The sequence below is a fragment of the Danio rerio genome, chromosome 4, assembly GCF_049306965.1.
Source record: "Danio rerio strain Tuebingen ecotype United States chromosome 4, GRCz12tu, whole genome shotgun sequence".
NCBI classification, from domain to species: Eukaryota; Metazoa; Chordata; class Actinopteri; order Cypriniformes; family Danionidae; genus Danio; species Danio rerio.
The window spans coordinates 52,421,044-52,436,407 of NC_133179.1; the positions used below are offsets into that span (position 1 = coordinate 52,421,044).

A 15,364-nucleotide genomic window follows, 5' to 3' on the forward strand; every position below is an offset into this window, starting at 1 on the left:
CCTCAAGCGAATGTGTAAATATTAGATCTATTCAGCAATAACGTTAATTGCATTGGCATATTTATCTGATGTTTTCCCAGCTTGTAATAGTCAATCAAAAAGCTATTTAGTTTCTTATGACTATACACTAGCAGTGGAATTTACTGCAATATGACGGGGTTTGCCTAGGGTGCCAACTGGTTAGGGCCGGGCCTGATGTGAGTGCACCCTCAACCAGTCTGGGAGGCAGAGGAGCAGATGTAATGGGCTGCAGGGGGGAGAGAAGAATGGGTTTAATCTTAGACACCTAAAATAAAAAAAACGGGTGAATGTTTTTAAACTTAGAGCAGTTGAACCAACACTGGACTGAGCACCTTGACAATGGGAAATGGTCCAATGAATTTGGGTCCCAATTTACGTGGGGGAAGTCTGAGAGGAAAGTCTTTGGAAGACAACCAGACTTTCTGACCACACATGTATAGAAGGAAGCAGACACTTCATTCCTATTGCCAGTCCTTTTCTGGTGATCCTCCATGTCTAAAGGCATCTCTGAATGAACAAATGAATGAGGGAACAATGGCATCTTGTTCTTGGAAAGAGAATACACTTATTTTACACTGCCACCATTTTAAAGAACGAAAGCTAGGCTGCTGTGGGAAAAAACATGGAAGTATAGGATCAGCATTGTAAAGATTGCAACAACATGCTGTGGACTACAAACCTCCAGCTGTTGCCACAATTTGTAAACCTCACTTTAATATAATTCAGTTCAGTTTAATTTAAACAATTAAAAGCAGATTAGGCATCAAACTAAATTACAATCTCTTTAACAGTGATACGCTTAAGTGTATAACAGCGCTGATTTGCCATAGTGTTCACTGGTGCCCACCAGAAATGACTGTGACTAAGACCCCGTTTACACCAATGCGTTTTCGTTTTAAAACGCATAAGTTTTGCTACGGTTACGCCATCCGCCCACACTATGCCGGAGTTTTCGAGCGCCGAAAACGCTGGAGAGGTTAAAGAGGTTTTCATTCTGAAACGCTGCTGCTCCGTCTCAATGTGGATGGGCAAAAACGGAGACATCTGAAAATGGAGGCGGGCCTGCCAACATTCGCCTATCTGATTGGGGCTTTTCCTCAATTTTAAGAAGTCTACACACACAGTTCAGTCTCGCATCCTCTCCCGGTAAGTTCAGACTTTGCAAGTTTGATATGGAAAACAGACCCTCAAGGACATTTCTGGTATATCTTCAAAGGGAACAGTGTACTTTATAACTTCATTCACATCATCCTGGCTACGCTGTTTCACTTTCTCAACAATAAAATGAGAACATGATTTAAGCAACTGCCTATTTTCATTTTGATATTAACAACTTAGCAGACAGCAGAAATGCTGAGGCGTCGGGCTGCATCTTCACTGTATGCATATTTATAATAAAACAGAGCCTATTTAACATCACTGCCTCGGTTCATTTTCAACGAAACGTATCCTCTGCATTGCTGAATATCAGTTTTAATAATCAATAATAGCCATTATGAAAGTATAACGCAAAATAAGTTTATACATTATAGGAAATAAAGGCAAGCGATCAGTCAATATACGTGCTATTTATTTATTATATATATATTGCTACGTGGTTCCATTAATTATTAACTTATCTTTGTGCTCAGCCAAAACACGTTACCTGTGAACAAGTAATCGATTCAAAAGACCAAAGTCGGGAATATGTCGTTAGATAAAGACAACAAGATGAATTAAATATCACGTTTAGCATATATAGTGAGATTAGATCCAGCGAGAGATGCTTGATGAGCAGTCCACCCAGCACAGCTCTCATCTGGGTAGAAATGCTGCAGCGCTTGCCCGAGAGTGTGTGTGGTCACGTGATGTGCGTTTTCAGCGTTTTGGTATGGACGGAGAACAGTTCAGAAACGCTAGGTAAAGCGGTAGTGTGGGCGCGGATCGTTTTTTTTCTAAAACGCCGTTTTTATACTAAAACCCACTAGTATAAACGAGGCCTAAGATATACAGCAGGTACAAAATTTTCCTGTGTGGCTTCAGGCGATACTTCCGGGCATCACCAGCCTGCTCTAGGGGAACGAGACAGGGCTGCCCTCTGTCCCCTGTGCTCTTTGACATTGCCATCAAACCTCTTGCAACCATATTAATGAACTCTGATGGCTTGCAAGGAATTTTTAGAGCGGGACAAGAACATAAGCTCCTGCTATATCGGATGATCTTCTTCTTTTTCTGTCAAATCCAGATACATGCATTCAAAGAGCTCTTACAATAATTTCAGAATTTGGAAATGTTTCTGGATACAAAGTCAATCTAGCAAAGAGTTTTTTTCCCCCCAATCAATGGTAGAGCACAGAAAATGTCCTTCCAATCCTTTCCATTTTCAGTAAGTCCTGATAAATTTGTATATCTGGGTGTGAGTGTGACATGCAAATATAAGGATTTGTTCAATAATAATTTTAAAACGACATTAGACAAAGCCAAATGAGACATGACGTGGTGGTCAACACTTTATTTTTGGCTGGGAAGATCAACTCTATTAAAATGACAATACTACCAAGATTTCTGTTTCTATTTCAGACCGTGCCTGTTTTTATTCCCAAGTCATTTTTCATTTAAATAATTGTATTTCTACTCGCAGAAGAAAGGAACTCCTAAAAAGAAAAAAAGGAAGAGAGTGGATTGAAATGCCAATTTCTAATACCATTATTGGGTGCCCAATTTACACAAACTGATATTCTGGTTTTCCAACATCTGTAATGATGAGGGCCCACTCTGGTTACTTATGGAACAGCACACGTCTAATCCAGTGTCTTTACGCTCAATACTTTGTGCTCAGATTTCAGTGAGTAAACAATATTTTACGAATAACCCAGTTATTAATGGATCACTCAGAACATGGTCACAATTCAGACTTCACTTTAATAATAAACAAGCATTGCCTTCTGCTCCCATTTTGTTAAATCCATTATTTCTTCCCTTTCTTATAGATTCAGCATCCCAATTATGGTCTAGGAAGGGAGTTAACTGTGTTAAGGACCTGTTTAAAGATGGCATATTATCTCATTTCAACAGTTAAGAACAGACATTGAAATTCCCCAGTCTAATTTTTTAGGTACCTTCAGGTCCGTAGTTTCATTAAAAAACACTTTTCTCCTACACTGAACCAACCAGAAGCATGCTGGATAGATGAATTGGTAAATATGGAGCCATATCAAAGGGGTAATATGTCCATGTTATATGAAGTGGTCTAAAGAACTGCCTCCCCTTCCCTAAATTGTATAAAGCAAAAATGGGAAGATGAACTGGGACTAGAAATATCAGATACAGCCTGGCAGTATGCCATAGAACTGGTACACTCATCTTCTGTATGTATTAGACATGGTCTTTTTCAGTTTAAGGTGCTTCATAGGCTTCACCTATCTAGGAGCAAGCTGGCAAAAATGTATCCAGGATGAACGATTTGGATTTATACCTTCCAATCCATCTCAGCATGAATCAACGTTTATCCTTTCCTCATCCTCTTGTTTCTCATTATTTTTGATCATTTGAATGAGTATTTATCTTTGAAATGATTTTAACTAAGGAATAAGTTAAACACACTGCTTAATATAAGAATGTTCAGTGCATTTGCCTGTCTCTTTATAACTATTATCAGGAGCCACCAAACTAGGTCAGATGTCACGGAGACCTTGATTGGAACTGAGGGCTGAGGACTGGAATCAACTGTTTCCATAGTTATTTCTATGAGTTAATACTATCTAAAATGTCAATTGATTTTACGGTTTTTACGGTTAATTCTTTTAAAGTGATTCCACTTTTTATGTAGATAGACACTGTGTGTAGTGAGGATGTTGTAGCAGACTGTTGATGGAAACAATCTTGAACCAGTTTGATAACAGCTGAACGTACAAGAAAAAATGGAATTATTTTATTTCGGTCGTCCAACTGTTTCTAGAAAGACTTAAGTTTTTAAAAAACTTGAATCTTCTCTGGGCAAATTACAGTTGCAACACTCATCCTTTATAAATTCTCCTTCAGTGAAGGGTTTCCTGTGTTCTGCACCAGTGTAAGAGCTGAAGACCTGATGCTTTGTTTCATAATGTCTTTTAATATTATATTCCTTCATTACTGCAACTGATTTCTGGCAAATTAAACAGATACATTTCCCGCTGACCTCTGTGAAGAAATATTCTTTGCCCCAACGTGGCTAAAACTTCTTGCACTGACTGTTGATTTTCCTTTTTCTTGGTGCGCCATGTCTCGCCAAAATGTGATTATCACTTATGTTTCCTTCAGTTTGGTCGGTCAGTTTTACTTCATTACAGGAAGTAATGCCTAATTGAAGGTGTGTAATAGCGACACCCAGTGGTTATTTGAATTACGTTTATTTTTGTATACCGGGCCAGATTCTATTAATATTTATAAAAAGCCTCGCGGGCCGCCACAAAACTGATTGCGGGCCCCAGATGGCCAGTGCGCCGTAGTTTGGACACCCCTGGTCTAGAGGATGTCTGACTTTTATGGTTAACATACGGTTCAGAATTGTACGCACAAACCCCATGTGGAAATGTTCCTAGTCTATCTGTGTTTTAACCATTCAGGTTAGAACATCTATATGTATGATGCAATTACTGACATTATGTGAGAGTATAATTGTTATTTATTGGTGATTGTAAGCAGAGCGGCCTAGGAACTCATTGCGAGTGTTGAAGCTGGCTTCTGCTGATGTAACTGCAAACTTTCTTCAGTAAACTTGATTTATTTAATTTAAATCTTTATCTCCGGCTCTTCTTAATCTGACAGACTGGTCATTCTTTGGGTCAAACTGTATACCATCCCTACAAGGGTCGGATTCATCTTGCCCCGGATGTGGTTTGGAGCCAGCAGATCTGATGTTCTGGGGATGCCCTAGATTACATACATTTTGGGCCAATATTTTTAGATCATTTTCATCTATATGTAATAAAGACATGGATCCTAATCCTTTGACCTCAATTTTGGTACAGTGCCAGAAGAAATGCACCTGTCAACTAATCACGCAGAAATCATTGCCTTTTCTTCTTAATTGACCAGACCCCTGATTCTTCTCAGGTAAAAAAAAACAAACCCGCCATCCCACAGACATTGGATATTAAAAATGTTATCACATCTTAAACTCGAGCACCTTGAGCACACCATACGAGGCTCTACAAAAAATTTTTATGAGGTTTGACAGCCTTTCCTATCTTACATTGAACGCTCAGGGGTTATTATATCCTAAGTGAGAAAACGGTCACACTATTTGCTCTACAAACTAGTGTGTTCATGACTATTCAAAGAAAAATAATTAAATTAGAAAATATGACATCAAGCACATTAGGCATGGGCCAGTATAAGATTCGAATTCTAATAACCTTGAATAAAAATATCACGGTTTCACAGTACTGTGATTACTGCTCTAAAATTTGTTCTTTTAAATGTCTGGGTAAAAAAAAAAAACTTGTTCCCCTTTAAACACAATATTTTTTAATTTGAGAAACTTTTACAATATTTTGGAGCAGTAAACATGTCAGGCTGAATAATACTAAAGAATCATTGACTTCTGCTGTCTTCATTAGTTTCAAAAACACAGATTTCTTTACGATTTAAAACTGAATTTTTGGATAGGAAAGGCATCTTTGGATATCTTTTCTGCTGGAGATACTGTTGTCCTAAAAAACTAAATGTAAAAAAAACCTTACATATAGGAATGGTACAGCAGAAAATATGGGTGTTTTTTCAAACCTCAACCTTTTTTTAAACCACGGTATACCTTGTAAACTGTTATCGTCCAATGCCTAAGCAGCATAACGCTGTTTTTAGGATCTAAAGCAAAAAGATTCCAATGGCGACACCTGCTGGTACATGAAGAAATTGGTCAATACTAATGAACTACACTCAAATGTTTGCATATCATCAGCATGCTGTAATCCATTTCTTAAGCGGCAAAACTCATTTTTAGACTAGTTTGTTGGCCAGTTGTAGTCAGTGCAATGCTAAACGTTATTGTTCCACTACAATTTGTTCATTTTGCCTCATGTCATCCCACAATTAATTATTTTAGTTTCCATTTTATTTAGCATATTTCAAATCAAGGTCATCCACTTTTTCTGACATACGTTAAATCAGGGTTTCTACAGGTGTCACCTGTAGATGTAATGTCAAATTTAATGTCAAATTTAAGACATTTTTAAGACCATTATGAATTAAATTTTAGACTAAGGAATTTTTCAAATGGCACAGATGAAAAAGATTTTTATTTGTCCTATCAAAAAACATTTTAATATAAAATATTAAATAATACAATAATAAATCAATAATAATAATAAAATACTTTAGATATTTCTTAGCAAAAGATCTTAAATATTGTGTTAAAACAAGAGAGCTCAAATATAAACTTTCTTTAAAATGAAAAACAAATGAACAAATGTTTTAAAAACTAAAATAAAGTAAATCTATGCACAACAATCTGTCCAGGGGTCTGTTCTTCGTACGTTGATCACTCTGTTAGCTGGATTTGGTTATTGACGATCTTAAAAACTGATCCGAGAGTTGTTGTCATGGCAACATTTCTGGTAGCTCAAACCTGGTCACGAGCAAATTCAATTCAAATAAAAAATAAATCAAATGAACAAATGTTTTAAAAGCTTTAAAAACTATAATAAACTAAATCTATGCACAAAAATCTGTCCAGGTCAATGTCCTCAGCAGTACTTACCATTGTGATAAACAGAGTTAAAATGTCCTCTTTTTTTATTAAAAAGTTAAAAGTTTTATTGAGATGGATTGTTGGTGATTGTTTGGGTTTTGGCCAGATTGGGTAACAAAACATGAACAAAGGAAAATGAAGGCTTGTTTAAAAAAAGATTTAAGACCTACAGCACAATATTTCAGAAAATTCAAGACTTTTTAAGGCCTAAAATTTTTATTTTGGAATTTAAGACATTTTAATACCCAGCGGAAACCAACTATTATTATAATAATGTAGTTTTAACTCAGATGATATCTGTGAGAACTAGTAACAACTACAAAAACATAACATGGTTTAAACTCATAAAACTCAAGAAGTTGACGAAAAAAAGGCAATTGTGATCAACATGACATGCAAATGGAAAGTACTGAGCCAACACTATCAAAGTAATAGCAGATATCTTCTATGAAAATACTGTAGGTCAAACATCGTCATCTCAGTTAAACCTGTTTTTAATTTATTGTTTTTACTTATTTTATATAGCACCAGTGCTCAAGGGTGCTTTGCAAACAGAAAGAGAACAAGAAAAGCAATAATCTTAAGAAGGTAGTGAAAATAGGAGACTAATAATACATAAAATTATGACAAAAAACATGAGAACAAGTGACTAAAGAAACTCATTCCTGTCTTTCCTGTCATGGAATGCTGGTGCTGTGATGCTGGTGACCAGCATAGGATGCTGCCGGGATGCTATCGCTGGTATAGTGACCAGCAATCCCATGCTGGTCACCAGCATCCCATGCTGGTCACCAGCACCAAAACACAACATATGCTGGTCTTGCTGGGATTTGGGTGCTATGCTGGTGACCAGCATGAAATGCTGGTGCTGGGATGCTGGTCACCAGTATGAGATGCTGCTGGGATGCTGGCGCTGGTATGCTAGTGACCAGCAATCCCATGCTGGTCACCAGCATCCCATGCTGGTCACCAGCACCAAAACACAACATATGCTGGTCTTGCTGGGATTGGGTGCTATGCTGGTGACCAGCATGGAATGCTGGTGCTGGGATGCTGGTCACCAGCATGAGATGCAGCTGGGATGCTGGCGCTGATAGTGACCAGCAATCCCATGATAGCAAATTACATCTGGCCCAGATATGGCCCACATCCCCCACTTTCTTCTGGCCCACATACAGCGCGGAATGACGGCGATGACTCAACCTGATTGTGCCTGTCATAAGGATCCAAAAGTCAACCACAACTGAACCAGATCTGGGCCATATCTCAGAAAAAGCTTGGTCCATATCTGGGCCAGATGTGGCCCATACATTTTCTTAGATCTGGCCCAGCTGCGGCCCATGCAAATTCTCAAATCTGTCCCAGCTGCGGCCCATGCAGTTTCTCAGATCTGGCCCACATGCAGCCCATGCAGTTTCTCAAATCTGCCCCAGATGTGGCCCATGCAATTTCACAGATCTGGCCCAGATCTGGATCAGTTGCGGCTGACTTTTGGGTTAGATGTGGCTCACATCTACATTTGTCAGCTATATAAATCACATTAAAAGGAATGCTTAGTTTAAATTGCTTTATTTAAAAAATTGCTTTAAAGGAAGCATATAAATTGATAAATACAAATATATAATTTATATAAATTATATAAATAGATGCATACAAAAAAAACAACAACAGATTGATCAATGCAATACAAATAAATATATGAATTAGATAAATAAATGCATACAGAATTATCACAAATTAAATGCAAATAAATATATATAAAAGTTAAAATTAGGTAAGTGGATATACAGAATAAGAAGAACATACAAACACAAATGTATATACAAATTAGATAAATAGATACAGAAAAAACTGAATATATATATATATATATATATATATATATATATATATATATATATATATATATATATATATATATATATATATATATTTTTTTTTAATAAAATGCATATAAATTAAATTAACAGATATTTTATAACCATATAACCAGAACCAATAATTAAAAAGATATATAAAGGGCAATCCAAAAACAAGATCAGAGACGAGGCAAGGGTCAAATAAACAAATGATAATTACAGAAACAAGATAAACAAGTACGAGTAGACAGAACAAACACAGAAATCGCATATTTAACAAAAACATATTGCTTAAATAATTACAACGAAAAAGACTTTGTCTGATGAAGAGCCAGCGGCTCGAAACGTTACACGTTCTGTGTCAGCCTTTTTAATTTAATAAATTTGTATTTTTGGAGCCTTGGTGTTGCCGCCTTTGATTTACATTAAATAATTACAACTAAATATTTATTAGCATCTACCCAGAACCAAAAAAAATAATAATTTATTAAATAAACTGAAAATCCAACAGGGCAGTCCAAGAGTGAGGTCAGGGGGTCAAAGTAAAAAAAAACAGTCCAATACAAAACATCCTGAAAATAGGAGAAGACAACAATTAAAAGGTGCTGTTTGCAGAGTACATACTGGCACAACTCGATTAAAATTAAGGACTTTTAAGCACTTTTTTAAGCACCTATTTTTATTTTTAAGACTGACAAGCAACGTATTGAACACCTGAAATGTATTCTCAGCAATACACAAAAACATTCCATAGGAACTACCTATCGATTTATAAAAAAAAATAATAATATTAATATAATATTTCATAGTATTAAACCTATTTTAAATGTGCTTGTGAAATTATTTTTTAAATGTTTTTATAGATGGAAAGAGAACTGAAAATTAAATTACATTAAATTAAAGGACTATAAATACTATTATATTGCTAAAATAAAACAAATTTTAGTAAATAATACTAATACAGAGTAAAAGTACAGGGTACTATTTTAGTTAGTTACATTTGGGAAAAAAAATCGGATTTTCATTACGGACCTTTTTTAAGTGTAAACTTGTTTGAATGGTTTAATTGTTTAATTACAAGACTACATAAAAAGGAATTTTAACAAAGGAAGTTTATTTCCTTTAAGGAAGTTTAGTATATTTTCAAGCTTAGGAAGGTTTTATACTTCCTTATAATATTATTAATATTATAAAATATTTGAAATATTTTTTTACATTTTCTACATTTTTCAAAGCAGTGTTTTAAGAGCCTTATTGTTTATTTTGATAAATGTAACAACAGATTGCTTTGACCTGTAATGCCTGTACAATTTAGTGACGCTTTAAGACAGACTATGTATAAATCATACAAATACCTCATTCAAAAACGTTTCTAGCATACCAACCCCGTGACGTCAGACACAGTAATATTCCAAGATGGGGGTGCCTTTGTGCTAAAAGCTCTAGTAAAACATGCCCTTTTCATCAAAATTGTTACATTAATCAAGTTTGGTTAATATATTTTTTATTAAATCAGAAAGCAATTTACGAAATAATGTAAACTCGATTGACTGCATCACTTCTACTACAAGACACTGGGAAGAATTTTTGCTAGGCGATGTAGGAAGATCTGACACTCAAAGTTTTCTCCATCAATTCATAGTCTGAAATCTTGGTAATTAGTGAAAGTACCTTTGAACTGACCGCAGATCTTGATGTAGTCTTTCTTGATCTGGTCTTCTCCACTTTCGATCCTTCCCTGGGTTCATCTTTACAAGGAACCTGCTGAATGGAAAAAAAAAATACTTAGTGATAAAAACCTGGACTATATCATGCTCTAAAATATTTGAAATAAAAGCAACATAAAAGGACAAGCTTGTGGTGGAGGTTTGCTAGAAAAATATGTGGGAGAGGATGTTGTGTGTGAGTCAGACTGAGACAGACTGTTGTATGAATGTGTGTTTTTGAGTGTATGAATGTGAGAATGCATTCACAGTGTGTGTTAGTTTGAGGATTTTGCTATTTTAAATATTAGGGTCCAACAGAGTAATTTGTTTAGTTAAGTAGTTTAAAATTATTTTCATTGATTAAATACTTGCCCATATATAGATGTAAAGAATAACCAAAAGAAATAATGTATTAAAATGTCATTATATTTTATATTCAATCTGCAAATCATTTGTTGTGAAATTTGAATGACTTCCATTCAGTATATGAAGAAAATAAAATTAGAATAAGAATAAAACAATAGAACTCTATAAAAAAATACTTCCTATCAAAATAAAGCAGGTGCTTTTACCTTAAGGAACTTTATTAGTATGGTTCCCTGCTTCCAGTTAGTTCAACTTCAGATACCTCCATAATCTGTACTCTGGTGCTTCATTTGGTTCTTGACTTAAGGCTGATTTATACTTTTGCGTCAAACGCCGGCGTATGCTATGGCGCTGACGCATAGCCCTTCGCCGTGGCCATCGCCGTCACTGACGTGCACTTCTCAAAAAATGTGACTACACGTCGTAACGACGCCTAGCGTAAGCTCTGTGATTGGTCGGCTTGGTAGCGCTGACGAGTCTGGGCGGGACCGAGAGCAGCGCGAATGTGAGCGAGCGATTGTTTACAAGTGTGGAGTACCGTGAAGGAGCTCCGGATGGAAAGTTTTGTTTTGTGTTTACCTCATAGTTAAAGTTGTTGTACGTCCACCGGTTCCTGCCTCAAAATGAGCGAGTTTGAGCCACTTGTACATCCCGGAAGTGTTCAGGAAAAGCAAAAAAGTAGCGAAGAAACTCGACACAGAGGAACATTTAAACCTCACTGCCAACTAGCGTTTCGGAAGTGTTAATGCAGACCAACAGAGACAGCGCGCAGAAGTATAAATGCACAGCCACGCGCGTTGCATGCGCCGTTGGTTACGCCGGTCCCCTGACGCAGAAGTATAAATCAGGCTTTAAGAGTAACTGGTGTCGCATTCCAGGTCCATCACAATCTGAGCTAAAAGGACAATATGACAAAAGACAAGACAAATATGAATACACATAACTTACAGAATAAAACATTTAAAGATATAGTTTACTATTCTGCCACCATTTATTCATCCTCTACTTGTTTCAAAGCAGTTTGAATCTGTTAAACACTAAAGGAGATATTTTGAAGAATGTTAGAAACCTGTAACTATTGATTAACATAGTAGGAAAAACTGGGTTTGTGTTCATTCAATTTTTTTCAGCTTCATCCCTTTATTAATCTGGGGTCACCAAAGTGGAATGAACAGTCATATTATCCAGCATGTTTTACGCAGCAGATACTCTTCCAGCTGCAACACATCACTGGGAAAAACCCATACACTCTCATTTACACACATTCACTAAGGACAATTTAGCTTACCCAATTCACCTGTACCGCATGTCTTGTGGGGGAAAAAGGAGCACCCGGAGGAAACCCCCGCCCAACACGGGGAGAACATACAAACTTCACACAGAAATGCCAACTGACCCAGCCGAGGCTCGAACCAGAAACATTTTTGCTGGGAGGCAACAGAGCTATCCACTGTGCACCGCACCGTCTGAGTTTATGTTCAACAGAACAAAAAAAAATATTTTGAAACAAGTGGAGGATAAAAGATGTCATTATTTTTGGGTGAACTATCCCTTTAAAATTTAAGTGTCAAGCATTAGTCTTAAAAACTTATGTATCACTACAGGAAAAATAAATCAAGTACCTCTTGTGAACAAGCAAAATCATTATGCCATTGTTTTCAATGGTTTTCTTTTACATTTTTCACTCTGAAATTATAACTTAAACATGCGATCCAAGGTAAATTAATCTACTTTTAACATAAAATAAAAAGTTAAGATAAAAATAAAAGTTACGTCAACAGACTGTGTTTTTCCAGCTCACCAATACTTTCAAATTTTACATTTTCAGAAAACAATTCAATAAATTACCTTGTGGAAACATTTAGACTTTCTGTCAAATTTGATTTTTTTAATAGATATTTTAAATAAGCTATGACCTCACACAGTGATAAAATAGCAGCAATAAATCTTGTAATATTTTAATAATAAATAAAACATAAAATATATTATTTCAGTTCCCAACAACCAGTCTGACATATACAAGTTACAAAATATGTACAATATTGTACCTGGTGTGCTTGATGATGAAGTCAAACAATAAGTAATGCACTGATGTGAGAGTTGTCCTTTCCTTCAGCTTGCATCCTTGCATGATTCCTTTCTTTTCTGTAACAAATTAATACAATACAATCAATTTATAAAAATATTATTTTTACTTGCCACAAAACCATTTGTTTGGACTTGATACATATGTACAAGATTAATGGTGCAATTCAGTTTCCAGGCTGTTTTAAAGTAATATAAAACATAAGATATGGATTTTAAGCTTATTTAACACAATTGATTTTATTTTTTAACAAGGTTTAATATTTCATAACACACTTAGCCTTCTTTTTTAGCTAATTAATTTCCTTCATAAGTCATTTAACACATCATGTTTCAACTGTGGATTTTTTTTCAAACGTTTTGGCTTTAAAATTTTTTTAATGCAGACCAGTCTCAACAGTGGCCAGCATGAACCACATACTGTTACTCTGCAAACTTTTGCTGAAACTTGACAAAACACACATTAACAAGCAAATCAAGATCATTAGGATTAACGTTACCAAAAAGAGACTGTTCGTTCAGTGTTTGAACTAAAACCAGTACAAAAGCAGAACTCGGCACCTATTACAACTGTATAAAACGGACAGCATATGATTCATTCATTCAAGCTCCCGTTTCGACGCTGTTCTTCATATAACACGTCTTATTAATCATTTAATTGGGAATGACGAGCGTAAAAGGACAATTGTAACTTAAATGAATTTGTTAAAACCCCGAGCACAATCAACTTAACAGATTACTGAACTGACGGCGGCCATCATTCTTAGCCGTTTTTAGCCATATTATCCACATATAAGTTACAGTTTTATCACTATTCAAAACAGGGGCTTTTCTAACTAATAAAAACATTGCCTGACGACAAATATCTCACAAATATGATTTTAAAATAATAACTTACCCGATAAAAAGAAGAAGATGAAATGGCGGACTTGACTTCACTTCCTCGTTTGAAAAAATTAACCGTCATTCACGAGGCTCCGCCCACTCCACCGTAATGCAAGGATGAAGCGAAACACATATTCGCCACCAGGGGGCAGTTTATGATTATGTTTTTAAATAAGTAAATAAATAAATGAATAAATATATATATATATATATATATATATATATATATATATATATATATATATATATATATATATATACAGTGGCGTAGCGGACGGGCCCGCAGGGCACGCACCGCGGGGGGGCCCCGCGTGATTACGGGGCCCCGCGTCGTCGTGATTTTCAATAAACTGTTGGGAACAACTGTGGTCGGAACCAAAGTTCACACGTCTGTGTTCTCTGAACACCTCTCAAGCGGTGGACTACTTCATTCTGATTGCTTGCAGCCAATGTTGCCAACTTAGCGACTTTGTCACTATATTTAGCGACTTTTCAGACACCCCTAGCGACAAATCTAGCGACTTTTTGTGTGTTATTGGAGATTTTTTAGACTGTCATTTGTCCATACTGTACCGTCCCTACTCTTCTCAACGAGCTGCGTGTGATGCCGCCGGCCCCTCCCCCGCCTCACAGCACTGACAGGCAGCCCAGTCAGTCCTCGTACAGCAGCCTCTCCCACCTGCAGCCCGAGAGCAGATCACCCCTCTGCGTACCGACGACAAATGATTTAGCAGGCAGTGTGAAGGTATTTCCCTTGTACAGTCAAACCGATCTACTTCTACTTTATTTTAACAATTTATTTGGACCGTTTATTCTTTTCTTGTTCACAATCACAGATATTTTAGTGACAGTTTCTGAACTTGTCTGAGTTTATTTTATATGAGAGATTACTGCACATTCACTAACGTTACACATTTATAATGATATATTGTATTCAAACAGCAAAAAAATTGTAGTTAAATAAACATGCTTATATAAAGTGTAGTGCAATTATAAATACCCCTTTATTAACCATAGGCTGTTAAACAGAAACGGTAGAACGTGATGACGTCAGTGATATGCAAATTGACGTATGACGTACCCCCCCCCCCCCCCCCCCCTTCATCAGGGGCCCCCGTCAGCGATCCCTGCAGGGGGGCCTCCGCATTTTGCGCTACGCCACTGTATATATATATATTAGGGTAAGGGTAATTAGGCAAGTTATTTTATAACAATGATTTGTTCTGAAACTGTCGAAAAAATATATAGCTTAAAGGGGTTAATAATTTTGACCTTAAAACACTTTTAAAAAAAATTAAAAACTGCTTTTATTCTAGTCGAAGACTTTCTCCAGAAGAAAAAATATTATCAGACATACTGTGAACATGTCCTTGCTCTGTTATGTAATATGTTATTTTTAATATTCAGTAGCTTGTTATATAAAAACTATAACACTTTAAGATATATTTACAATCAACTAATTGCTAATTAACATGCTTATTGATAGCATATTGTCTATAAAATTTGTTGACGCTGTTACAGGTGCACACACTCAGAACCAGGATAGACTTTTGGGCCTTTCTATGTTGAGTTTGCATGTTGTTTCTGTTGGTTTCCAGTTTCTTCCATAGTGCAAAAATTTGCAGTATAAGTGAATTTTGGATAAACTAAATTTGCTGTAGTTTGTGATTAAGATAATGTGTGGTGTTTCCCTGCACTGAGGATTGTACCCTCAGGGCTGTGTTGCAGAAGCA

At 36.1% G+C, this 15,364-nt stretch overlaps 2 long non-coding RNA genes across 2 annotated transcripts in view; one reads left to right on the top strand and one right to left on the bottom strand.

Annotated features, from left to right (window-relative positions):
* LOC141381964 (uncharacterized) overlaps positions 1 to 15,364 on the top strand; it is a 1,176,553-nt gene that overhangs the window by 214,031 nt on the left and 947,158 nt on the right. The window lies entirely within an intron of this gene.
* LOC103910782 (uncharacterized) lies at positions 9,803 to 13,708 on the bottom strand. Its single transcript, XR_002458561.3, has 5 exons — positions 13,645 to 13,708; positions 12,710 to 12,806; positions 11,512 to 11,556; positions 10,868 to 10,962; positions 9,803 to 10,353 (listed from the first exon to the last, which is right to left on the bottom strand). It is a non-coding gene; the product is annotated as an uncharacterized lncRNA (long non-coding RNA).